The sequence below is a fragment of the Anoplolepis gracilipes genome, chromosome 2 (genome assembly GCF_047496725.1).
Source record: "Anoplolepis gracilipes chromosome 2, ASM4749672v1, whole genome shotgun sequence".
Classification (NCBI taxonomy): domain Eukaryota; kingdom Metazoa; phylum Arthropoda; class Insecta; order Hymenoptera; family Formicidae; genus Anoplolepis; species Anoplolepis gracilipes.
Window position 1 is genome coordinate 489638 of NC_132971.1, and position 26877 is coordinate 516514.

General features: G+C 41.0%; 2 long non-coding RNA genes and 1 other non-coding gene across 3 annotated transcripts in view; 1 reads left to right on the forward strand and 2 right to left on the reverse strand.

Moving 5' to 3' along the window:
* LOC140663302 (uncharacterized) overlaps positions 1–15019 on the forward strand; it is a 145870-nt gene extending 130851 nt beyond the window's left edge. Inside the window, exon 3 of the long non-coding RNA XR_012046247.1 lies at positions 13785–15019. This is a non-coding gene — a long non-coding RNA (uncharacterized lncRNA). The remainder of the gene's footprint in view (positions 1–13784) is intronic.
* LOC140663304 (uncharacterized) overlaps positions 1–26877 on the reverse strand; it is an 81218-nt gene that overhangs the window by 54043 nt on the left and 298 nt on the right. Inside the window, exon 2 of the long non-coding RNA XR_012046248.1 lies at positions 25083–25173. This is a non-coding gene — a long non-coding RNA (uncharacterized lncRNA). The remainder of the gene's footprint in view (positions 1–25082; positions 25174–26877) is intronic.
* Positions 25406–25478, reverse strand: Trnav-aac (transfer RNA valine (anticodon AAC)). The gene has a single exon. It is a non-coding gene; the product is annotated as a tRNA-Val (tRNA).

The following is a 26877-nucleotide window of genomic DNA, read 5'->3' on the forward strand; positions in this document are numbered from 1 at the left end:
AGAACAAAATAGAAATTATATATAATAATATGTATATGCATATAATTTTAGTTACAATTGTTTATAAGTAAAATCAGTATTTCGATTCTCTCTATGTCTCTCTTTTTCTCCCTTTTCTTTAGACAAGAATTGTAGATGACCTTCTCTCATATTTTACATCTGTTGACGAAAACATTGAATGATGCCGAAACGATTTGTAACATGGACGAAATAGAGCGCTATTTTCATTTCATTTTTAACCGCCTTTTCATTCTTGCATTTACACGCTCGTGCTAATCCCATCTAGACACGTGATTGCAGAAAACGAGGGGAGCTCTCGCGTCGATATATCGCGATTTACGGCCCGCTGGACTTTCGGCAGGTGTATCGATTTCTAAGTTAACGGTGCGCTTACGTGCAATACGACGTTCCGCATCGTCGATGCGATGCACGCGGAGGTTACGAAATTGCCAGGCTCAGCACTACGGAAGGAGAGGGATTGACAGTAGACAGTGAGGGGATACACATGTGATGCTGTTTCGTTAAAAAGAAACCAATAACGAAAATGTTGGTTTACGTTAATATTGACTTCTATCTTGCTTCGATAAAAATACAGACAAATAAGGGACTTTATTTTATTCAGATAAAAATATTTTTTTTTAAATATATATATATATATATATATATTAAATATATTCTATATATATATATATATATAGAAATATATCGGGATATATGTAATTTGTTAGAAATATTATTTAAAGGATATCAATGCAGCGTGTAGAAAAAAATATGTCCGTATGACAGATATGACATTTGTAAAATTTATTAATTTTGCAAATAGTATCTTTAGATATACTCTGGAATGGTAGAATAATTAATTTCTTCGCCATACATATTGTACGACTTTCTTTGGAAAAAATTTTGCTGTCGCGTTTCGTGATATAACAAGTTTGTGGTTATTATTTCCGAATTAATGTCGCTTTGTTATTTTTTAGCGATCGCATATAGTGTGCACAAAGTTGTATGTATTGACAAAGTATATATTTATATACATATATACGTGTTTCTTGTTGCAAGGAAACTATCCTCTGCCGCGCCATATCGTGGTAACAGTTATACTCTACCGCGTGCGTGAATAAATAAGGAGCGTCTCGGACGCAACCGCGTGTCCGGTCGCACGCACGGACGCATACACCAACGCGGAAGACTGTACTCGGAAGCGAGACTCTCCACTGAAACCGAGCGCAGTCTCATTAATAATGGAGACAATTCTATTAGAATGCGAGGAGAAGAGGTAGTGAAGGAGGGGAGGGTGGTTCAAACGACGCACGCCACCTTGCAGCGCGTGGTGTACGTGTCTGGGTGCGTGCGCGCGTGCGTAAGTGTGTGAGTGCGTAAACGTAGGAAAAGGGTGAATAACTCGCCCCAGGTGAATCAATCGCGCGACACACTCGGGATACATGGATACACACGAGTGAAACGAGTGAAACAAGTTTGTCTCGAATAATCTGTCTCGTCGAAATAACATAGTTATTTTTGCATTAAATTAAAAAAGCAACTATCTCTTTATTTAATTATTTCCATTTATGCGTTGTATGATGATCGCGAGTATCGCATTCTATGCTTAAGCGATGCAAATTTCACGAAATTAATTCGCCGTCTACGTTTTCGGTTTTAAATTTCTTTGATTGTGACGAGGTTTGTGTGAGGATTACTAGTAAAATCTATTAAAACGATCGATATCACTGACATATTTAAGCGGAGCTCGATGTGATTCTAACAATGGAGACGATAATCCAATAATGATTATTTAATCGCGACAGGAGCGCGATAGCGCTTTTATTCAATCTGACAAGCAGCGGCGATCAACGTGAAAAGATATACTTAGCTCCTGGCCTCGATTGTCAGCGAGACTCTCGCAAAATCAAAGGAACAAGTATACGCATCGATTTTTAATTAGTATCTGAACGAACCATTTCAATGTGTAACTGATTTTCTGTGACTATTTAAATTCACAAATAATTAAGCATCCGCGATAATGTGGAATTTATACGCAGTAGAGATTACGTCTTTTCGTTAAAATACTTTCAACGAATAATATTAATATATAATAAGCGAAGACGAAACCGCATTCATAATACATAGAATCTGAGAGTTACCGCGAGTACAACGATCATGATAATAAGGATATTCGAAAGGATAAAACCGCATATGAATATGTCGGCTTAACGCGTTCATTTGCTTTTAATCATTATTGTTAAAACACTATTCTCAAAGTGCGATTTGCCGAAAGTTGATTATCTGCGCACAATTGTGTAATCGATAATTATCGTGAACGATATACGTTTCGTCGAACAAACATTCTCTTGATTTAAACGTCCGAATTATTAAAAGTAACGCGAGAGAAAGAGAGAGAGAGAGAGAGAGAGAGAGAGAGATCGCCCGAGCGTAAGCTAGGTAGGTGTAAGATTTAATACATACGTGTTGTAGGCGTGTTAGCTGAACGAACAGGTAATTTGCGTACATATGATATACGCGCCGTTGAAAAACATCTATTTATAAAGCCGGGGTTACTCGGGATTAGATCGCGCGGGACCGCAACAGGACGGACGGGGAGGGAGGAGGAGGAGGAGGAGGAGGAGGAGGAGGAGGAGGAGGAGGAGGAGGAGGAGGAGGGGGGTAATTGCGTAATGCCAGCAATTTGAGGGAAACTTCTTTTCGTGAAGGCGCACATACATATGTGTACGCGTGTACGTGTGTGCACTCTTCGTGGGCCAGGAGCTATCATCCTTCCTCGCGTGAAGCAACGACGTGAGCAACTCGTACGCGCGCCGCGTACGTTCATAAGATAATTGCGTAATCTACTCGTGCGCCACAATCAACCCCCTGCAAACGCGGGCCCCGTTCCCCGTCCCCCGTCCCCCGTCCCCCGTCCCCCGTCCCCCGTCTCTCCTCTCCACCTTTTCATCCCATCCGCGTCCGCGTCCGCGTCCGCGTCCGCGTGTTATGCATCGGCCGCGGTGCACGCGGTTTACACGCATCAGCCAGCCAACCCAGCCGGGGTTGGGCTCGCCGTCGTAAGCTACGCGCGTTATATGCACGCAGCAGCTCTCGCCTCACGCTCCGCAAAGTGCGGGAAGCGGATTTAATGCGCCTTACCGTTGCGAACAATTATTACAGACTCCAAAGTTTGACGCACGATCGGCGTGAGAACGCGACGCGTTGAGATAACGACCGAAGAGAGAGAGAGAGAGAGAGAGAGAGAGAGAGAGAGAGAGAGAGAGAGAGAGAACCTACGTGAAATTCAAATACATGATTTATCGCAACATTTATCGCGTTGCTCATTAATTTCGACATAAATAAAGTTTACAAGTGTGTATTAAAGGGTTTAAAAGCGCGTGCCGAGCACAGGGGATACCGTCGGGTAAAGTATATATTATTGTTGGACAGCGCGACAATAATCGTCGAGACTGTGCTCGATCGCGAGACATCTAGATCGATCGGTACATCTCAAGGACGACAAAGACGGACAAAGAATAGCGCGTCGCTCACGACGAGAGGAATCGAGGAACGGAATCGATTGGTCCCGCTTCTCGCGATCGGCCGATTCGCTCAAGTGCGTTCGTAGCCTTTCGACACGTGTATCCCGCGTGCGTTTCTCATGCCGCGCGGGATCTACCTGTCTGTCTGTCGGCGGAGCGCAAGAAACGCAAAAAGGACGATGGAGCCGACGGTCTGATAAATCGTTTCTCACGCATCCGCTTCTCGCAAGTGGAGATGAGGTCGTATCGATGGTGCGAAGATTGAAGCGTTACGTGAAAGAAGGAATATGCATCGGAAATCGTCTTCTCCAAATACATCGTGTCACGATACAAAGGGAGAGAGAAGTTTGTGTACGATATCGTTATTGAATTTTGACATTGGTAGTGTTAAGAGTGTATATACCTGAGTAGAGAAATTTATCAACTTTTACCCGTATAAATACTCTTGCGCTATTGTCGAGCATTTGAAATGACGTGAAAGAACGGTAATATTTACTAAAATGTCGATTAAAATAAACTAAAACTATCTAATGATATCGATTTAAGAAAAATGTGTAGATAATAATAGAATAAAATATATATATATATGTATTTCATTATATATATACATATAATGTTTTTACGTTGCCTGCAAAGTTTTGCAACATATAGATGGAAAGGAATCAGAGCATACCGATGTCGGGAATCGGAGCCAACTGCGCGTATCACACGAGATAAAGGACCAGCGTAAATCGATGAAACCCGAGAATTTATTCGAGAAATTCCGTAAATGATAGCCAGATAGAACAAACAATAGATGTATAAACGATGATACGTGTTACGTGCGTCAAGAAATTAGATATTTAGCGAAGAAATCGAATTACATTTTCCTCAAAAAAACGCTTATAATTGCAAAATGTCTAAATTTTAAGGCTGAAGTTTTAATTTTCCTCGAATTTTGACGAATCATTCGGTCAGCGAATAAAGCACGAAAGAACGGACGGGCGGAGAGACGCGGCACAAAAATAGTCGTAAGCCGACGAAGAGATCAATAACGATCGATTGTACGCCGATCGGAATTGCAGATGAGTGATATTTATGGCACATGATTCGTGTAAAAATCCTCACGTATTTCGCCAGAACAAAGTACGGGCGCGATGAGAGACGTCGATGAGAGTATCCAGAGGACGATCCGGATGGATGAGAAGAGAGAAGAAGAGACAGGAAGAAAAGAGAAGGGAAGAACCAGAGTGGAAAAGAGTGTGTGTGTGTGTGTGTGTGTGAGAGAGAGAGAGAGAGAGAGAGATGCATCGCGCGCGTCTGACGGGCGCCCAGGCATCTTACGTCTTGCGTTTAAGATACGGAATCGTCGGGAGGCTGGGGAGCCTCTGATGACGCTAGCCGGACCCGGACCTAGGTGGCGTAACGGAAGAGAAGTGGAAGTCCGTGGAAGGAGGCGCGCACAGACGGCGGTATCGACCGACGCTCGACGCTCCGGACCTGCCCCACGCCGCTCTCTAACAACGCCACCACATCGCCACCCGCCGCCACCACCGTCGTCGTCGTGTTGCCCCACTATCACACTGCACCGTCTTGCCTTACCTTTCGTTCACACGCTCTCGCATATTGGCGCGAGCGAGTGCAACGGCGCGCGATTAGGTCGCCGCCGAGACGACGTGGAGCGTATGTTAAGATGAAGAGCGGTCATTAAATTACTATTAAAATATTGACTAATTGTATCAAGTCAAAGATTATCTTTCTATTACTTATCTACGACATCTAAAGCATGCCTGCAATGTTATCGTGAATTACGGGGAGAGAGGGATCGTTAGGGTATCGTTAGGGATAATAATTGTGTACGTCAAGGTATCAAATAGAAGCTCAAAGGCCGGTCAAAATATTAATACCCTTTCGAAGCGTCTTTGCTGGCATTCAGTTCAGAACAGTATCGTTAGAATGTATTAAATTTCACGTCTATTATCGTATCATGTGCGTCGTGAGATAATGCGGGATTGTATGATATCATTAAAATATGACAACGAACAATCGATATTATTATCGAATCGAAGATACGAGAAACAAAGATCACATTTCATACCACGGCTAAGATAAGTGGAAGATATTTATGTGAAGCGACATTATTCACAAATAGATGTATGGTCCGTGTGACGTTCTCAAGTATGTCGTTTCGGAGTGTAGCTAGATGTACGAGTCTATCCTCCCCTCCGTCAGCCGCCTCGGTATAGCTTTAAAGGGTACGGAATATCACCGGAAACGAGATAGTTAACACCCTGCTGACTGCAATAAAGGGCGAGACGGAAATGGGTGTGAGATAGAGACAGCGAGGTCGCCAAGTAAATTCTCATCTCTTGATAATCTATTCTTAATCGCGGTTCTCTTTCTCATCAGGCGCAAGTCGAGATTCTGTAGCATGCTTTGTCATCAGTCCAAACGCGCTCTGCGTTAAGATTAAATAAATAATTATTTATTTTGCCTGTCTAGTGACAAAATTTATCACACGATTATTCTTGAGCCTTTGGATATTTTAACATAAAACACGAAATATAATCGACACGAGCTTTTACTTACTACTGTCGTAATTAAAAATTATTACAAATTTTTGTAAAGTTGCAAGGGGATAATTTTCGGATTTTACATTCGCCGCGCGTTTTCCACGATTTAAAATATATCCGATTTTGAATCTGCAAAGTTGCAAATTGTACGAAGAGCCCGCGAAATAAAAGTCTTCTAATGCGATTGCAAAGGTAAATTAGCGGATACAGGATAATCAGTAATTGAACGGAACGACGGCGAACGTTGATGGAGTTAATGCCGTTAAGTGCATCACGGAACGTCGTCCCTAGACGGCTTTAAAGATGCGATATATGCAGGTTACGTTAAACCTTGAAACGCGATATCCGAGAACACTTGACCACCATCCCCGAAATGGCTTTAAAGGGAACGTAATATTGGCGGGAAGAAGGCAGTTAATGCCGCGCGCCGGTAGTCGTAAAGAGTAGGACAAAGAGCGCGAGGGCTGGTGAAACGAGGGGGCGAAGGGAGGAATAGGGGGAGACGGAAGAGAGTAGTCGGGACGGCGGATGAGTCTGCCACCCCTCGATAGTGTGTTAAGCAGAGCCTCCGCGCGCGATACGGGACCAGGTTTATGATGCAGTCTCTCCCTAGTCTAGACGCAGCTTCCCCATTAAGAGCGTAATTATTTAAAACGACGACGGAAGAGTAAAGTAAGTTTATAAGGAACACTCGTAGCGACGTCAATTTTGAGAGCTGAGAACGGCGTCGTAAAATCTCATTCGCGACCACGCCACCATTTATCTTCGCGTGCGCGGCCTCTATTAATATCAAATATTATTATTTATTCTCTGTGTTGAAAATAATTCTTACTATAAATGACACTTTAAATCGACGATTTGTCACCGCGAAAAAAAATTGATTCTTTTATTTCAACTGCAATCAGTATTTCAAACATAAATACATGTATTGTATATAAGTACAATACGAAGTATCAAAAGTTTGGAAAAGAAATTTGAGGAAAAATATTCAAATCAAAAGTGAAAATACAAGTAGCAAACATATCGAAATATTTGCAAATAAAAGAATGAACATGTAATAAACGTAAGAGGAAAATACAGTTAATTAGACGATTATATTATAATATGATATTGTATATTTTGTAACAAAAACATGTATAATGTACAATTTTTATTTCGATAATTTGTCGGACAATAAGACTCTTGCAAAGTAAAAAAAAAAAAAATATCATTATAAAAAAATCAATTTGAAAAGTGCGCGTTCGTAACGTAAACTCTTAATCGATGCTTAACGATGATGTGTGGTTTTGAGTGATATCTCGACGTATCGCGATGTGCGCGAGGTAACCCCTAACTAATTGCGGAACCGATTAGGGTTAAAATGCATCGTCCCCTCTTGTCCCCGCTTTTTGGCCCGTGGTAGTTTAAAGGGAGCGAAATGTCAGCGGTAACAGGGCAGTTAACACATCGCCGCTGACTGTCGTAAAGAGCGCGGACGGCGAATAGGAAAAGGTAGCGAGAGAGAGAAAAGATAGAGAGAGAAAGTAAAGCGAGAGAGAGAGAGAGAGAGAGAGAGAGAGAGAGAGAGAGAGAGAGAGAGAGGGGAGAGAAAGCGCCGGCAGGTGAATCCCCATCCCTCGATCGTCTGTCGTTAAACAGAACCCCCTCGCGATACGAGGCCAGGGTTGTGACGCAGTCTCACCCCGGTCTAGACGCACTCACCCTCTCACACGTTCTCGCGCTCCCTCGCAGAAGCGTGTATCTCACCGACACCCATCCATAGCCATTTCTCCTCACTCACACAGACATAGATTTACTGCCGTAACACCCGCCGCCGCTGCCGCCGCCGCCGCCGCCGCCGCCGCCGCCGCCGCCGCCGCCGTTCTCAGCCTCCCTCGTCGCTACCCTTCGCACTGTTAATGCCGCGCCACGTACTCTCGAACACGTACACGCACATAAAGATACGGACCGTAAACCCCAACAAGCGCGAAGACGTGCATTCTGTCGTGTGCATGAGTACATGTGTGTGCGTATTTGTATGCCTGACGATCCGCTACCTACGCGCGATAACGCCAAGCTGACGACGAAGGTATAGGTAGAGGGACGCCTGTATCTTTCATAATGAAAAGCAGATTAAAAACTTTTATCGAGGGGTAATCAAGAGCAAGGCGAAATGATTGGAAGATAAAGCCACGAAGCTTTCGATATGGTCCATCTGTCGTTCCGTCGCGTCGAGGCGTCGAGGCGTCGAGAAAATACGGGGGTACTGCAAGGAGGTAGGAATTATTGAGTTGAGATAGGTCGGTTTTACGACGTACACAACACCGTTGCCGCGATGACGACGACAACGGAGGATCTAGAAGAAGAAAGTTCAACGCTCTGAAAATGATAATTTCCGGAAACGACGTTAATTGCACGCTTTATTAACCGACTAATGCTTAAAGCAAGTTTATTTTAAAAACATGATGTAATTCAATCTTTGAAATTTTTTTTTAAACGGCTACGTCAGTTGTCAGTTGTCAGTTACTTACTACGTACACTTTATTAAAATTTATATTTGACAAACAACCTCACATCACTCTTATAATAATGAGCGAAATAATATATTTTCATTTCCTTTTTTTATTTATCAAAGAGGTATTAATTTCCATTCATAGAGGATTAACTCGTTAAAATTGTCAGATCGGCGATAAAGCGCCCTTGCTTAACGTCATGTCGCGGATCGATTTGATGAATGAAAGAGAATGAGGATGCATAAATGACCGAAAGAGGTCACGCTAATTACGTTAGCTATTCATGCTATTCAAGTAATGGAGGAGATGAGACAAGACGATAAAACTACAACGAGCATTAATTAAAAATGAATTTCGCCAACGTAAAACTGTAATACGCATAATGTTGCAAAACTAGCCTCGATGTTTTGAAGAAAAATGAATAACGAATATTATATATATTTTTCTCCCTTTCTGCACGAGTCAATATCGGCCAAGAAATTTGTAGACTTTGTACGATTAATGCGTTGAAATCTAGAATATTTGAAAGTATGTGCTTGAAGGATTAAACCCTCCAACGCGTGCGACACATATGTAATCGAAGAAAAATAGTATAGCTAGAAATATAAATATATATAAATCGCGAACGATCAATGTCATAGAAAGGCGGATTGACGAGCAATGGTTGATTGTCAAGCTGTACGTTAGCCCCGGCATTACGTCCGTATATCTCTGGAGAAGGTTCCGAGTGTTTGCATCAACGCGACCGACACTGTGAGCGGCGGCCGGGCTTTATTAAAACTGGTATATCGCCTGTTCTATCTTATAGCCACGGCCTCCTATTTAAGGTTTTGAAATTCAAATCGAGCGAAGCTCTGCCATCCGCTATTGATATGCGAAATATCGCGGGTCTAGCGGACCCGCCCGCTCGTTCGCTCGCTCTCTCGCCCATGAGCGGTGCCATAAAATCTGCAAAAGAGCAAAGCCGCCGCGAAAAAAAGAGATCGAGAGTCCTCCCTTCGTTGGTAAAGGCTTCGTCGCGCGTCATAAGTCCGATATATAAAACGATATGTATATATATATATATATATATAACGGTCGGAGAGCGGCATGAATCGGCCGACGAAATAAAATCACGCCGGGATGATAATCTAACACCGCGCGAGGCATCCGTCGACAAAGTTTCGTCCGATGAATATTTATCTGAATGATTAAACCTAGTTTAATCCTTGCGGATCTCTCCGGCGAATATAGAGCCACTGAGAAGAATTAAGACAGGGAATCATATCGAGACAATCTCCTTAACTCTCCGAGTCCTTTCTCCTCGAGTCATTTTTGTTTCCGCGTCGAAAATAACAACGAAAATCTTCCAAGGAATTTTACGCCGATCGACCTCTCATAGATGCGTAACAACATAAGCGCGGCCATGGGATTCCAGTCGTCTTTCGATTGATCAGGTACCGCGTCATTCGAGATATCTCTCGGACACATAGCCTCTCTCACATCCCGACAGACCAAATTTTCTCACGTATGTGTGCACATGTCCTTCCGTGTATGCGCGATATGAGACGCGCGTGTACGCGTTTCGCACACGTACGCGGTGATGTTTCGTGTCGCATGTATGTACACATTTGTGAAACCTTACAAGAACGGAATCGTGCGAAGGAAGAAAGACAGAGAAGACTGTCGAGAGAAAGAGACGCGCGAAGAGATGAAGAGAGCGAAAGAGAAGCAGAAAGGAGGAAAAAGAGAACGAGAGAGAGAGAGAGAGAGAGAGAGAGAGAGAGAAGAAAGAGAGGGACGGGACGGGACGGGACGGTTCACGCAGACACTCGTGAAATTACGGCCTTCGCTTACGTCTGGATACATCGCTCGAGTGAACGAGCTAGCGCCAGCGGACGACCAGGGTTTATAGGGTTGCTGCAGGCACGACGAGGGATGGCGGCTCGATGGAGAAAGAGAGAGATAGATAGATAGATAGATAGATAGAGAGCGAGAGCGAGAGAGAGAGAGAGAGAGAGAGAGAGAGAAGAAATGGGAGAGAGAAGAAGAGCGAGAAGCAGTGAGACGATGGGAGATGCAACATAGGGAGAGAAGGACAGAGGTCTCCGGGTAAGGGTATGAGAGGACAGGTCGGTAGAGTAGGACGGTGGTGGTTACGGGGACGCACACACCGACGTGGTTTTACTGTTTCGGAAGTCTAGCCGCCCCCAGGCTATCCACCCCCTTTCCGGCACTACCGGAGTCCCACCATCCACCCGACGACCACCCTTCGTCCTCCCATGGGGGAGGCCCACCCGCTTATACGACCTTCCACCCCCTTCGGCCAGACTAGCACACACCGAAGTCGTAAACCTGCACCCTTCTCTCCCGCCTTCTCTGTCTCGTTTGCGCGCTTTCTCTCTCTCTCTCTCTCTCTCTCTCTCTTCTCCCATCTCCCGTCCTTTCGCTCGTTCTATCCTCGCCCTCGTTCGACCACCCTCGACCCGACCCACCCTCGTCCCTTCAAGCTCGCACGGATACCTCGAATGCACCAGCTCTTTCTCATCGTCTGTCTGACACGCACGCACGCCATCGCTACCGCTGGGATGCGAGCACGTATTACACACACACACACACACACACACATACACATACATATATACAGACACACGTTCATCGATATACACAGATATGCGAGTGTGTATGCTTACAAACGCGCTCGTCTACGCGCGCTTACAAGCGCGTGTATATGTATATACGCGTCTAGATGTGAGTATATACGATCTTTCGTAAGAGGTGTGGGGAAGAACGTAATTCCATCGGCACCGGCGGTGGTACCACGCCAACCGACATCCCCCTCCCCCTCGAACCCTCGCGCCCGACTCGTTTTCCCTTTCCTCCCCCCCCCCCCTGCGTACTCCACCGCGCGCGGCAAGATCACGAATTCGTTTCGGCAAAATTGTTCGAGTCCACGTTGAGAATTATCGAGGTTCGAGCAGTTAAACGGCAACCCCTTCCACAAAAGGGGCGGAAAGGGAGGCCGGACGAGAGTGAATGAGGTCGGAGAAGACGAGTTGCTTTGCCTATCAGCCTTCGTTCAAACTCTTTCAGACGAATCGTTAAGAATGCTCGTTTCCGAACTTTTCGATTGGTAATTAAGTGCCTTTCACAATGAGGTCAATAATGCCGCGAATGTCAATATATGCGCGAAATACAATATTACTCAGATCGCTATACTATAAAAAAATTCTCGATCGCTCAATTAAATAATTATTTTTTATAAAAATCTCTCGTTTATCTGATTGCCGTTTTATAATAATAGATAACTAATAAAGCTGATGACAGTTAACATTTTGAAAATTTACTTGACCGTATGACCGTCGGAAAATACAATAATAACGCTTTTAATTATTTTTAATACAAATGGTACAATCGTACAAATGATATAATTATATTTCAGTGACAAGAGTATTTTTTAAATCACATAATAAATTTTTATGCCGCCTTTCTCTTTTCGGTATAAATTAATAAAATAAATATAAAATAAATTTAAAAGTTAATAGAATAGATTGGTAAAATTTGTCCAAATTATTCAGATTATTTATTATTGAAAAAAATGCTGATATAGTATTTCTACACTAATTAAATTTTTAAATACGAAAATTAATTTGTCAAGAAATATATGACTGACGAGAGACGAATTTATATATAATAAAAGATATTCGCATACAAATGAAGAAATATATTATATTCTGGCCTCTGTTGTATTTCGCGATTTTATTATAAAATGAACTTATTTTAAAAAAAGCATTTTATTTTATCAAAAAATTTGTATCAGTTTTTTAATCACGGGAAATAGTGACAATCTTTAATATTTATATAAATAGAAATCTTTTTTGTAAAGATATAATTATATATAAAAGTAAACACATTCCGCATTTTTACTTTTGATAATAATATGAATAAATAAACGTTGATCACGTTCTTTAAGTTTACCTCACACAAGTGACAATTTGTAACGAGAAAAAAATTATTTGACTCCCTCATATCAACTTCTCTCTTGAAGAACTGGTTCTCTCGTGACGCAACAAACGAGGAGACTACAACAACGAATAGAATTTAGTTAACAGTGGCGCAGTTGAGTTTATGGCAGGATTTTAGGTGTGTTTTCATGGAATTAATACAGAGTTTAGCTTTGCGACCATAAACTACATCCAGACGGCAGTAAAGCGGGCGAAATGGCCGGGGACAGTGCTGTCTCGCCTCGGGCCATTAATGGGTCACGAGACGGGGTTAACTATAAATTGATAAAAGGAACCTGACCCGTTCCATTAAGAGTAAAAATTCGGTAGACGTTTGGCCTGCTTTTTTTTATATATATACTTTGTCCAATTTCAGACGATTTTTTAACGTTATCACGGGCGCAGGACACGTTTAAAGAGAGAGAGAGAGAGAGAGAGAGAGAGAGAGAGAGAGAGAGAGAGAGAGAGAGAGAGAGAGAGAGAGAGAGAGAGAGAGAGAGAGAGAGAGAGAGAGAGAGAGAGAGCTCAACGGCGGAAGAAAATGTGATTTCTGACTCGCGTTTCTCTTTAACTCGAGAGGTGTGATTTTAATGACTGTTTGTTTTATTATTTGATATCGCGAAAGATTTTCGTTTATATATATATATATATGCTACTGTTGTCATCGAGACAGAAATATCATCGAGACAAATATTGTTGAAACAATAATTACTTTGATTTTGATGTGACAAGCCAAATCATAAGTCATAAATCTATGCCGAACATATATATATATATATATAGTTTTTTAAATCAAAACTTTTATACGTATAATATAATATAATATTAAATTTAAATTTATTTATTATGACAAACTGCAAAAGTTTAAAGCACATAGAATACTTTAATCTGTACGAGTTTTTATTTCCATTATTTATCTCGCGAACACATACACATGGTATTCAATAAATCGGTTTCAATAAATCGTTTCGATTTTTATAGGAATTGCCGACGTAGAGAAGTAACTCGTTCGCGTCCATCGGTTTGCAACAAGTGTAGATTTATTCACGAACATTGAGATTTGTCGTACATACATGTCTGATCGCATAAATTGTTTGCCCCTCGCGAAAAAGTGTTTGGAACATCTCTCACGATTCGAATCCGGTGGATTCTGTGGCTCGAGTAGCGTCTCGTTAATACCAGCTCGGAAGATGATAAACGAGGCCAACTTATCAGCAGTCTACGACCAAAAAGTTTCAGGGTCCAAAGTAGCGGCACCGCGGACGCGGAAAAGAGAGCAAACAGAGAGACCGATAAAAGGGACAGAGAAGCAGCGCACCGTCTTACACACAGTGGAGGCGCGAGAGAGGAGGGGGATGCTAGAGAAGAAGGCGAGAGGGACGGGAAAGAGCGATGGAGCGAGGGAGAGCGAGGGAGAGCGAGAGGGCTACGTAAGTCGGTTTTCGACATTGACTAAACGAGACACGGAGACATGGCGTCCGTAGGAAGGATGGTAAGTGCGCCGCGACCATCAGCCCCCTCGCTCCGCTCCTCTTCCATCTCCGACCCTACGTCAAGGCACGTCAACCCCTCCACCTCCTCCTCCTCCCGTTCGACTCTCCCTTGACTTCCCCACCGTTTCGCTAGGACCTATAGGCATGTGACACCCTCCGCCGCAGGCTCCTGCCCACGAGCGAAAGGGCATTGCCTTTGCCAAGGCGCAAAGGAGCCCTTCTTCGTGTGTGATGCACAACCCCTCATGCCGGACGTTAACGCTTAACGCTCGCTACGCGCTACTTCATGACCCCCTCGCCTTCCCGCGAGCCCGTACGCCCCCGTCGTTTTCTCCCTGAAACCCCATTGGCAACCGTTCTGCCATAGTATCTCCACGGCAAAATGGCCACCCGACCTTCCGCTATCTGTGACTTCAACCCAGTTCTAGTAACTGGGTGATGTATACCCTAGGGTCCCGAGATCCGACAGCTATTCGTCATACTATTGTCACAGCATGCCCAAAATATATTATAAGAATTCTCCGTCTCTATCTGGTTCATATATATCTTTCGAAAAACTTTATCAAATAATCAAAATCTTTCGCAATTTAATTGTTATTCACTCTTTTTTTCGTCCTATCTATTTTTATTTTGCATCATCAAACTTGTTACGTTTAAATTATCTTACAATTTCTGCATCTTTCATTTATTATCGTATCAGAAAAAAATATATAATTACAGCGATATAGAAATTATTGATTTATACATGATCTATATATAGAAAAATTCCATCCTCCTCGGGAAAAATTTGCGGATCACGTCTAACTCGTAAATACCGATCCAACCGGCTATTGATCATCCATTTTTGTATGCGAAAATTTTTTAAATATACGTTCTTCATACATCCCGTTTCACCATTAATCTAATAAACCCAGATCTATATATATATAGAGTTTATTTGTTTTTAAAAGTTATTTTCTGTCGCAATATTTAAAAATATCGTAGGATGGTACGCTCAAAAAAGTACACGCTGTTGCAATGACTTCCTGACGCGCGACCTCAATTCAACCGTGCCTGGTCGTCGTCGTCGTCGTCGTCGTCGTCGTCGTCGTCGTCGTCGTCGTCGTCGTCGTCGTCGTCGACCGCTTTTCGAGAACGGTCGCGCTGATGCTACGTGCTATGAAAAAGGGATTTCTGCGAGAATTTCGGATTTCTGGGCGCGACGAGCAAATGTCAGCAGTGCCCCGCTCCGCCTTTCCGCGCCCCTTGCTTTTCACACAGCTCTCCCTGTGGCGATAGAAGTGGATGAATCGGGGACGCGATGTGGACCAAAAGCTGGCGCTTCCCGAGAGTCAATATTCTCGGATGGCATAGGTAAAATCGAGACACGAGACGAAATCTTGGAGAATTCCGATATACTTTCGTTCCGTCATGTATATGAGCGCTCCCTTTTTTTTTTTCTCCTCTCATCTCTGTCTCTTCAATTTTTCCGCACATATATACAATCACGCACGTGCCAGATATACACATCGAACTTTCCCTGATTTCCGCATCAGCGTGCGCAGAAAGATCGAAAATCGGCAAATGCGGGCGAGAGAAGGGAAATATGAGAGAAGAGGGAAGAAAAAAGAGAAACGCGGCGTTTACGGGAGGTAATTTTCACGGGACAAGAAAAAAAAATTTGCGTAAACTCGGCGAACCGCGCGGTCCGTGCGAGTGTCAGCAACCGTTTGCCCTGCATACGCTTTTACTCGGCATCTACGACCCTTCTCCGGTCTCGGGACGCAGTCCGGAACGACGAGATAGAGAAGACGGCTACGACACGTAGAAAATTCCGCGACAAGCGCGGAATGGCTCGACGGAGATACAGCTGGAAGGTTTTTTTTCGGGAGTAACGCGAGCGTACGGATAAATTCAGTCGGCATAGCACCGGCAACTCCCACGATCATTCCAAGTTCCTGACATGTCGTACGCGCGTCAGCAACACGCCTCCACGATGGCATCTTGCTTTGCACTTTTCCTTGCGTCAGGCACTGGGTAACGAACCGAAAATAGAGTGAACGTGGCTCTTCTATATAGCAACAGAGGCAAAAGTATGACGATGATAGCTTTCGAGCGAATTAAATTGCGCAACTTTATAAAGTCGAATTAAAAAATATTAATCGTATGATTATCGCGCGATCAAGAAATATGTAATACAATAAAATTAAATAAGATATATACACCAGAAAAATATTTTTATACAATAGAGTTTGCGTGTTTTATAGATAGATTCTTGTTCTTGAATTTTGTTCTCAAAGATACTCGATTTCTTATTGACTGATTAAATTAAAAATTATAATTTTACTTGAAGATATTCTTCGTTTCTAATTGATTGTGGTTGAATAAAAATTATAATAAATATAAAAATTAATTTTTTCTAATAATTTTTAATTGATTAGCTGACTTAAAACAAAAGGCGTATGTGGATAAAAATAAATAGTGAAACGATCTCCTTCTACGCAGGATCAATACATGTCGATAAATGGTATTTTGTCCTGATAACGCACAACGATAGATTCGCATAAATTTATCGAGGTAGGAAAGTGCAATTTCTTAGTATCCTCTTTCGCGCGTACAGTGGCGTCGGTGGTGTCGTGACAAGGCGGGTCGGCGGCAGCGAGCGACGGGTGGCCAAGCAGGGTGGGTGGGGGTGGCTACACGCGGTCCAAAATGTGGCTCCTTCTCGCAAGCAGGACGCCGAGGACAAGGACGAGAACGAGGACGACGGCGACGAGGACGAGGACGAGGACGACGAGGGAGATTGGGGGAGGGGGAGGGGAGGGGAGGGGGAGGGGGATAGGAAATGTTCTGTAGGGACTAGCGCGAGGGCGGATCAATACAATCGCTAATCCGGTGCATTGTGAGGCGAGGCGTGGCGTAGCAAAGAGGCGAGGTGAGGCGGTAGGTAGTGGTCTTGCTTGCCTTCTCATCCCCCTCAGCCGCCGGTTTCAACCCTCGCCCTTTCGCCCGAGTCTCTCCCCCGCGCCCACCTCACCGCCATCCGGCCTCCCCCGACCACCGTTGGCGTCCTCCTCGCACCCGCCCCCGCACACGACGGTTTCCCTCCCCTGGCCGCTCTCTGCGTTTCAACCCCTCGACGAGCCTGCCTCTGCCTCTCTTCGTGGCCGTTCGGCCCACCCGCGCCCCTACATCGTCGTCGTCCGCTACCTTCCACCGTTGCCGGCACCGTCTTGCCGCACTTCCGCCTTCCAACCCTTAACCTACCTACCTACCTACCCCCCTCGAACCAACAATCCCCTCGGCGGTGGCAATGGTGTAGGATCGCCGTATGTCGACGAAAACTCAACCTACCTACAATCGGATGAACTTTCGAGACAGCTTGTTCATGGATCCATTGGTTTTATTTTATTCAAAAAAAAAAAAAAAAAAAAAAAAAGAAATTTTTTCGAGGAAAATAATAATTCAATTTTCTTTTTAATATGCGCAGAGATTTCGGTCTCTTTACACACACACACACACACACATACGGCTGCGTGTTGTTAAACTTTACGAAAAGTTTGTTCCTTGTGTCTTTTACGTGAGTGAATAGCGAGTGAATTATGATCGGCGCTGAATTAACGGCGAATCCAACGAGAGTGCCACTTTATAAAAGAACCAATTTTATCATCTCAGACTCGCGCGTCGTGGGCAGAGTTATTATTTTTTTTATACGTGGCGATATACATATATATATTGTTAAGTCGGACGGTGTTCTTGAAAAATTCAGGGAATGAATATAATCCGAGCACGCAGCGAGAAAGGTCTGAGATCGTTAAAGAATTGATAATTTACATCACACTGACCCGACGTTTTTACATAAACGCACGCTCTAACAGAATTTAGGCAAATAACAGCAGAATTAAATAGTGGTTGTAAGTATCGGGCTGTTACAGAGACCACACCGAGGCGTGCTTATAAAAAGTTAAACAAGATTAAGGTGGAAAACGGAGAGGAGCCAGGAGTGGATAGCTGACTGTAATTCCTCTCCTCTGTGTAACTTAAAAGATAAATGCCTCGCTGCTCACAATGGGTATGCACTCTTGAAAAATATGCTAAAGTTTCGTTCGTGCCAGTAAACGTTGAGACGATATATTTTCCAAAATGTCATTCCTATAAATTACACTTCATTTTACAGAAGAAGCGAATAATTATACAGAGCGAAAAATCATGTAAACAGTTATTTATCAATATATCTTTATTTATCAATATTTACATATATATATATATATATATATATATATATATATATATATAAAATAATAATACGATGAGAGTTTAATGAGAGCGTTAGGGATTTTATTGGTGAAAATTATATTTCGTTTTACAAACACGAGTAAGTTGTAAAGTGAAAAATCTCACGAGCTGTTGTTTAGCAAATTTTTAAAATAATAGTGATAATACAGGAATTTAATTGCGTATCGCGATTTCGCGAATTTCTATTTCGCGTATTTTATCAGTATCACAAACCGACATACAACTCCCGCGATAAACAGTTTTCGTCAATGGCGTCGGAGTCGCGCTATTGCGTAAACGAATTTATTTATCGCTACGACCGCAGTTGCAACTTCTGAATGAAAATGTCCACTGCGCGTGATAGTCGCCGGAGTGCGCCGCTACTTCTCCTGATGATCGCGCACTGAGCCAACTTTAGAAAGCTACAAAAGCATAATTGCTTTGCAGCCCGTTATACAAATCCACCGAGTTGCCGAGGAATTTAATAGCGATGCCCTTTCGCGAGACTCGCCCGCTCGTGTGTACGCGTACAATTTTACCCCCGTGAGATTCTTCTGAATCGCCTAAGCCTATTATGTTTTTTTCTTTTTTCAGCGACGATAATTGCTACGAGCCAATCTGATAAGAATGGAGCGAGGAAAAGAATGTATATTTCTTTCTCGACTATCGTCGCGACAAGGTTTTTATTTCATCACCTACGCGAAATAATGCGTTTTACATGTTGGAAAAAAAAAAGTTTACTATTCATCAAGTTTTAAGAAGATTGCAAGGAATGTTTGAAAATTAACACAAATTTATAAATTGTTATTGAGAATGCATTTTATAAGTAGAAATTTCCATTACGCAATATTATTGAGTAAAATTTTGTCTGTTAACATTGTTTTTATGCATTAAACAAATTGTAAAAAAATTCTTTCGGCGGTTCTTCCGTCGACGGAATCGTTCTCTATCATTATAATAAAATTAAGAAACTAGTTCCCGAAAGTATGCCGAGCAAAGGAATTGCGTTTCCACGCCAATGAGCTTCCATCTTCTGGCAATTTAAGCAATGCCAAAGTGGCATTCCTGCATCCTTTGCGGAACCGCCCATTCTTAAGCGAGATGGACCCAAACAGACTCGCTCGCGAGCAGCCGAAACTGTGTTACTGGAATAAACTCTGCTCGTGGCAGAGCAGCGGCAGCAGAAATTTACCAACACGTGTGTAATTCGCTTCACGTACGATATTTCGCTCGCGTAGATCACGCATCTGTATACGTTCGAATGCGTGAGTGCAGAAACGCTCTCGTTGCCGCGGATTGCAGCAGCAGGATGATGCAACTCGCGCAATTCGCTTTCTGTTGGCATCAGGAACGGAAGAAAGTGCTATAAATTTGCCGCACAATGCCGCCTCGTGCGCGCAAAACCTCCGCGACGTTCGCGCAACAACCCTCGTCACCGATTTATTTTCTGATATATTTACGAATGGCGCAAACATCGAGATCCCAATATCGCTACAAGATCGGCAAGGTTAAAAAAGAAAATTATCGCATATTTATAAAATTTCTAAATTTTTCCATCTACAAGAAAGCTCGCAATTTTTCACAATATGTCTAAACATTTTTTTTAGAATTTTTTTGTTCTGTTTTTTTTTCTTTTTTTTTTTTTTTTTTTACACACAAACCTTTGGAGAATTGATAAGAATATCGGGAATGAAAATAAGAAGATCTTAGATGCAGCAACCTTCTTGCTACAGAATGTATCCGCGAGCTTGTCGCGTGTACAAAAAAAGAGCGAGACGATAATTACGCGCATGTATGTGTGTGTATGTATATGTGAGACTTTCATTCGCGGGATTTCCATTCTACGAATGAGCATCTGAGGACATGTCCAGATAGACTGGCGCGTGTGTATATATACGTAAGGCCAGGCTAGCCAATTATCAAGTGATTGCTCGCAGATTATAGGAAATACAGTTCCCCGAATGGAAGGTGTGCGACGTCATATCTGCGCATCGTCGTTCACCCACACTCCACATTCGTGCGATTCTCCACTTCCTCCTGTCGTATCCTTCGCGAATTGGTTATCGGTATTTGCCATTCGGCTATCGAAGCGTCCAACTGCTACTTGTTTGCTATTTCCAGAGATTATCTTTCCAAGAGAATCCATTATACAGACTGTAACTGAGAGTTATAATTGATACAAACAAATGTCCCTTACGATATAATCCAATTAAAAAAAAAATTATTTGAAAATTTATTACAAGATTCTTTGATGCTGATATACATATATGTATAGGGAACAAGTGTATTATATAGTAGCAAGATTTATTTAATAAAATTTTTGTCGAATCTAATTACAGCTTCGCAATATTTTTAATTTGTTTATTAATTATTTTGTTATATTTTTTATTTTCTATCATCACAAAAAACTAAGAAAATATCTATATAAGAATAAAAACGATAATGCTGATAAATACAATGAAAATATTAGAGAGATTTCTATTAATGTCAATTGTTATTGAAGAAAATCAATCTTGCTTAAATTAAAATGAGAAGATATCTGTTATTTTGTTTTGATGCTTATTATGACGCGAATATCATTTCATATATTTGAAATTCAATTGGATTCAAGCAGCGCGATAATTCATATACATCTTCACATATACGTTAATTAGCTCGTGTTGTTCTCATTAATTAAATTAAATTAAGAACGCGAGCACAAGAGCAAAAACCATTATGAACCATGTTATAATGTTCCGCGATTTGGACTCGCGTGCGGACTGAAGCCACGCCAGCATCCGTTATATTATTGCTTATCCGCCACCAATCTGCAAATGGTCGCGCTGGCGAAAAAACAACGGAGGGAAACCTAAATTCCTCGCAATAAATGGCGCGGCAGGGGAGAAGTGCGGAAGTGGAGGGGAGGGGGGGAGGTGGACGGGGGGACGAGGGACGACGACGACGACGACGGCAGGAGGGATGACCGATCGGGATGTATGCTCGCCTGCGGATGTACAGGAAATTCGTCTAGAGACCTCGTATTGGCTATCAGGAAGGCCCGGTTGGTCGGTCGTGCATCGCGTCCAGTCTGCTCTGCGCGAAGTTGCGCCAAGTTCCGCAATCGGTCCAATCCCCCGCACTCTTCCTCCCCCCTCCCCCTCCTCCCCCTCCGTTCCCTGCTCGACTGATGGTTCTTTTTCTCCCGATATTCCGTTTCCCCTCTTTCCTCTTTCATACCCCCCCCCCCCCCCTCCCTGTAGGTCGAGCCTACATTCGGGTTTTCCTCTTTCTGCACGTGGTCGCTGTAGCCTCAGCCCCTTCATCGCTCGCCACTCAGACTTCAATTAATTTCGCTGGTTCTGGGCCGACCGTTTTCCAATTTCGAGTTTCTACGGTGAACGCGAGCGCTCTCGATAGGCAGGAGGGATCCGTGCGGGGGATGTTGCTGGGGAAGTGAAACGGCCAGTCTCTATGAGATCCATCGGCGAAAGAGAGAAAGAGAGAGAAAGGGAAAGAGAGAGAGAGAGAGGAGATGCGCCGGTATATATGTATGTATGTATCGTCGCAATTGCGTGCGACGCTGCGAGAGAGGAAGAGAACAAGAGAAGGAGAGCTTGTCGCGAAAAATTAATTACATATGCGCATCGCCCCGAGGACGTCTCGGAAACGTCGCCGTTGCCGTCGCCGTCGCCGTCGCCGTCGCCGTCGTAGCGAAGGAGCGAGTGGTGCAGGAGAACATTCTCGTTCAGATTACCATCGGGGATTGCACGTCGGACCGGAAACCGCGGGGGCTTCGCGTTTAATATTTACATACGCGTATTTACATACGAGTTGTTTTTGTAAGTAATGTTTAGAGAGAATATTTATATCCATTCTGCTATGATGCGATAAAAGCTGCTACCAAGCTTCTTCTTGCTCATTTACTTGGTGTTAAAATGATGTAGCGCGTAACACGAGGTTACGATGATTTCTTCAAGATCGGTGCGTAATTTACGTGCGTATAATATCTGTGTCTCTCTGTGTGAAACAGAACACACGAAGCGCAACCCGATGCAATTCCACACGCGTGAGACACGGAACATGAATCGCCGTACTAGAATGTACGCGAATGATCGGGAAGGGTTCGGTGCACGCCGATTGATTTACAATGGCCGAAGGTGTGGCAGAATCCGACACCAATATCATGCCGATGGCCGATCGCGCGCGTGGACAATTATCGTGCTGGACAAAGGCTGTGTGCGCGCGGGGGTGTGCACATCTATTTCATACGCACACACGTACATAACATAAACATACGCGCGCACACACACACACACACACACACACACACATGTATATCTAACTTACTATGGCTCTTTACGCAGCTGACGCGCCTCGTATTAAGAAAACGCGTAGGCCTCGTGACGCACACGTGCGTGGGCCAAGACACACCCGCACAAATGCAGTGCGACGCACGCACCTCGACAAAATGAAATCCGAACTCCCCTCGCGTTCTTCATGGGATACAGAAGAGCGGGACTGTTTATCTATGAACCGCGAAGAGTGAAATGGAATATCTCTCTTCTTGAGCGAAACTCTCGGCGCTTGAATGTCCACGTGTGACTAACTTTGACGATAAATTTATACAGCAAATGTTTTTCGTACATTGCAATTTTCAAAAATTTATTGCTTTACAATGTAATACTACTTTTTGATAAATGCATAATTTTCTGCAAAATGCATTGCTAAAATATTGTTTCTATTTTTCATTACATTAACATAGTTTATGCTGCAGAAATGATTCAAGAAATAATATTGTGTAACAAAATTATTTGCATCGGTATAAATAAATTGAGAGATATTAACTCTTTAATTTGTGTTAAGAGAAAACTAAATTTTTCAATTTATATATAGTTATAGATTTAAATATATTCAGAAATCTCTTTTTTTTTATTTCAATATTTGCAGCGCTGGTCGTGTTTTCGCAAAGTTTTTAATTAGGCCGAGAGTAATTTTTTAAATTGAACAATAATACATTTGATAGGTAAACTGTTAAACAAACGCGGCAAACATTCGAAAAGAATATTATACAACACTGTTTGGTTTGAACACGGACGCGTTACGCCAAATGCAGAATCGTCGTACCGTTCATGAGAGAGAATCGAAGCTCAAACTCCGGAATAATGTTAGGAAAATACGAGCGTGCTTCTCGGAGCGAAGAGACCGCGTTTCCTTTTCCTACTAGCACGGAACGGGACATTCTCACCGACACGACGGCGACGGTACCGTCCGAGTGTCCCGCGAACTGCATTGTATATCGCGACAACATCTCAACAGCGCCGGTCGCGAAGGGTTCCGAATAAATTTACGTAACGAACGATGGAGATACACATAGAGCTACGAACGCGCATGTATGTGTGCGGAGAGTTTGCACGTATACGTGCATGCTGGAGCACGTGGCGGGCGTTACTTTGCAAAATAATGCTAATAATATAACCGTGTTAGGTTTCTTGATTTATTGTTCTCGCACTGCCAGATATTGTCTATGAACATTCATGGTGAAGGGGAATTGCACAATCAGGGAACTCGTAACTAAATATGATCTCCAAGATGATCTTGGGAAACATATATTTTCGAGAATCTTTTTGAATGTTTAAGATTGATAGAAGAAAAAAAGAGACGTATTGTATAATTAAATTTGGTATTGTGTAATTAAAATATAGGTATCTGAGAATATGTTTCATATATATATATATATATATATATATTTGATATTTTATTTCTTTGTCATTTTACACAACATATTGCAACAAAAAACAACAAGACATTTTTACTTATATTTTTGAAAGAAAAAAGATATACTTTTAATAGATTTCAACCTTTAATATTTTTTAGTATATAATATGTAAATAAAATATTGAAAATGTGCATATAAAAACTCTATATGTATAAAAATAAATATTTACGAAAATACAGCACCAAAATTTTATGCGTCAGAATTGTTCGAAATATTAATTCGATAACAATAAAATCCCCAAATATATCTAATCGAATTTTTGTTCATTATAATTGGTTCTAATAAAAAAACTTTAAAATACACTTCATTAGAGCATATTCTTGAATATGAGATGTGTCTGTATGATGATAATAAAGTCGCTATCTGCAAACCATTAGCGAAACTAAACATACATCTCTGCTATATAGTTCTAGAACTCAGAAGATAAGGAAAATGTGCCAGTAAACTCAGTATTGTTATCAATGTATGATAAATGTGAAATAGTAATAAAAAAACGTTGAGAAATTTTGCTAAACTTTCTAATTGTAAAAATATAGTAACTCAATGACAAAATAGATTTTGTGTAATAATAAAGTTACGTTATCAATGTAAAGATACAAGAATTGGTTTCCATTTGACTTTAGTTTAATTTCAGTAAATTGATATGATAGATTCGATTTCCTTCATAATAGCAGGTAGTCACGTACATATATCATGAACTGATAAATTTAACGAAAGCAGATAAGAGGTCAAATATTCATATCATTTTCCTGTTACCAGTGATATTATTTTTATTCTATAAAAATGGCAGAATTATAATGTGCCCGCTGGTAGAATACAGATTTGCAAATTTTAAATCGAAACACACATTTGTATAAGATATTTTATGAAAATTTTGTTTCATTATTTTAAAAGTAAAACTTAAATTATTTCTGATTAATTTTGATTATTCATCTATCTATTCTATAAAGTTTTTAATGTTCTTTTTTTTTTTTTTCATGATAGCAATTTGTTTATTTTACCATTTTATTGACTTAAACTGATACTTACAGTAGGATTGAATCACATTTAATCTCTTTGTACGATAAGATTCCAGGGTTCCGCATCATGGTTTCGACTTTCAGACACAAAAGATATAATGCTGTTAAAAAAATCAGTCCAATTATTTTTTGCAACAGTTGTTCATCTATTTCAGAAAATATTATTTAGTATAAATTCCGGAAATAATTCTGAGTTCTTTAAATTTTTGTGTAAATAGAAATAATGTTTAATAAAAATATTCTCTGCAATATTTACTTTTCTAAGTTTATGCCGCAGTGTGTTTAAAAAATAAATCATTAGTTGCAATTTTAATGGAATTAAAATAAAAAAAATGTTTCCGCCCGGGATCGAACTGGGGACCTTCCGCGTGTTAGGCGGATGTGATAACCACTACACCACGGAAACTTGTTGAGAATAACTTCTTAGTACGCAAGTTTTCGAGAGTGTACTTAATATTTCTAAATTATCCTACACATATGTATATCTATATCATATTACATTATATTATTCAACATCCGTTGCTAACTCAAAAAATAATATATATACTGCCTGAAATAGTATAATTGTAATAAGCATGAATTTTATAATAAAAATAACATAAGTGTTATAATATCACGTATCTTAAATTATCAAGATAACATTCTGTATCATTATTATTTATTAAATTATCGATTTAATCCTTTGTTATTTATAATTATAATCTATTTTTTTTATAAAAATCTTTATATATAAAAATTCTTAATTGAATATAAGGAATTATAAGAAATGAAGTTCATATCAGATTTCACATTGAAAATTAAAGATGGAAAATTAATGATTAACACGTTGACTATTGTGTGTTGTCCCTTTAATCCACCTGTATATACACTGCTGAAGCCACGTGATCTACTCATGGGCGAGTATTCAATTTAAATTTCTGAAGCCATATGATTATATGCTACAAAGGTACATGCTTGCATTCTACAATCTGAATATATTTTCAAGTAGTGGCCTAAATTATAACTAAGTTATAAGTTATAATATAACTATATAATACTCAATTTCTGTATGGCAGTCGTGTTAAAGATTGGAATTTAACTAATCAGAACGAAAGAAACTAAAATTTCTTTGTCCTGACTTTTTGATCATATTTCATTCTTTAATACATAAAGTTTGATTACAGTTATAGTTCTTTATATATTTAATTCCGTATTTTTTATTATATTCTTTACATTATTATGTCTGAATCCTAATGCTAAAATATACACACACATACACATATATATGTATATATATATATATATATATATATATATATATATAGCTATAATATTAAAAAATTATAAGATAATATTATAAAAGTATATAGACATATATATGCCGGAAGTAAATGTCGATAACAAATATTAAATGTACATTTTGCTTATCGTGATAAGAAGTATTGTGCAAACATTGAAAACAATCAATCGAGCGATAATACATATCTTTCGATCAGCTGATCTCGTATCAGTTCGATTAAACTCACGTGGTATCAATATCATGATTATATTTCATCAAAACATTACGAATCATTTCACGTGTTTATGACGTAATTATTGGATTGGGAAATATTGCTACCGTTCGCAAATGATTTCAATTGTAACACTTACAAACTTGCTTCATTCGTGCGTATTACTTCTCGATTTTGCAATTTAAATTCAAAGAGCAAAGCTTGAAATTTTGAATATTCATCAATAGAAATTTCTATTTTATCATACACTTTGTCGTATGTAAAACATATATAGAAAACATAGAAATTATTGGCATTAATGAAAAATCCTAGACA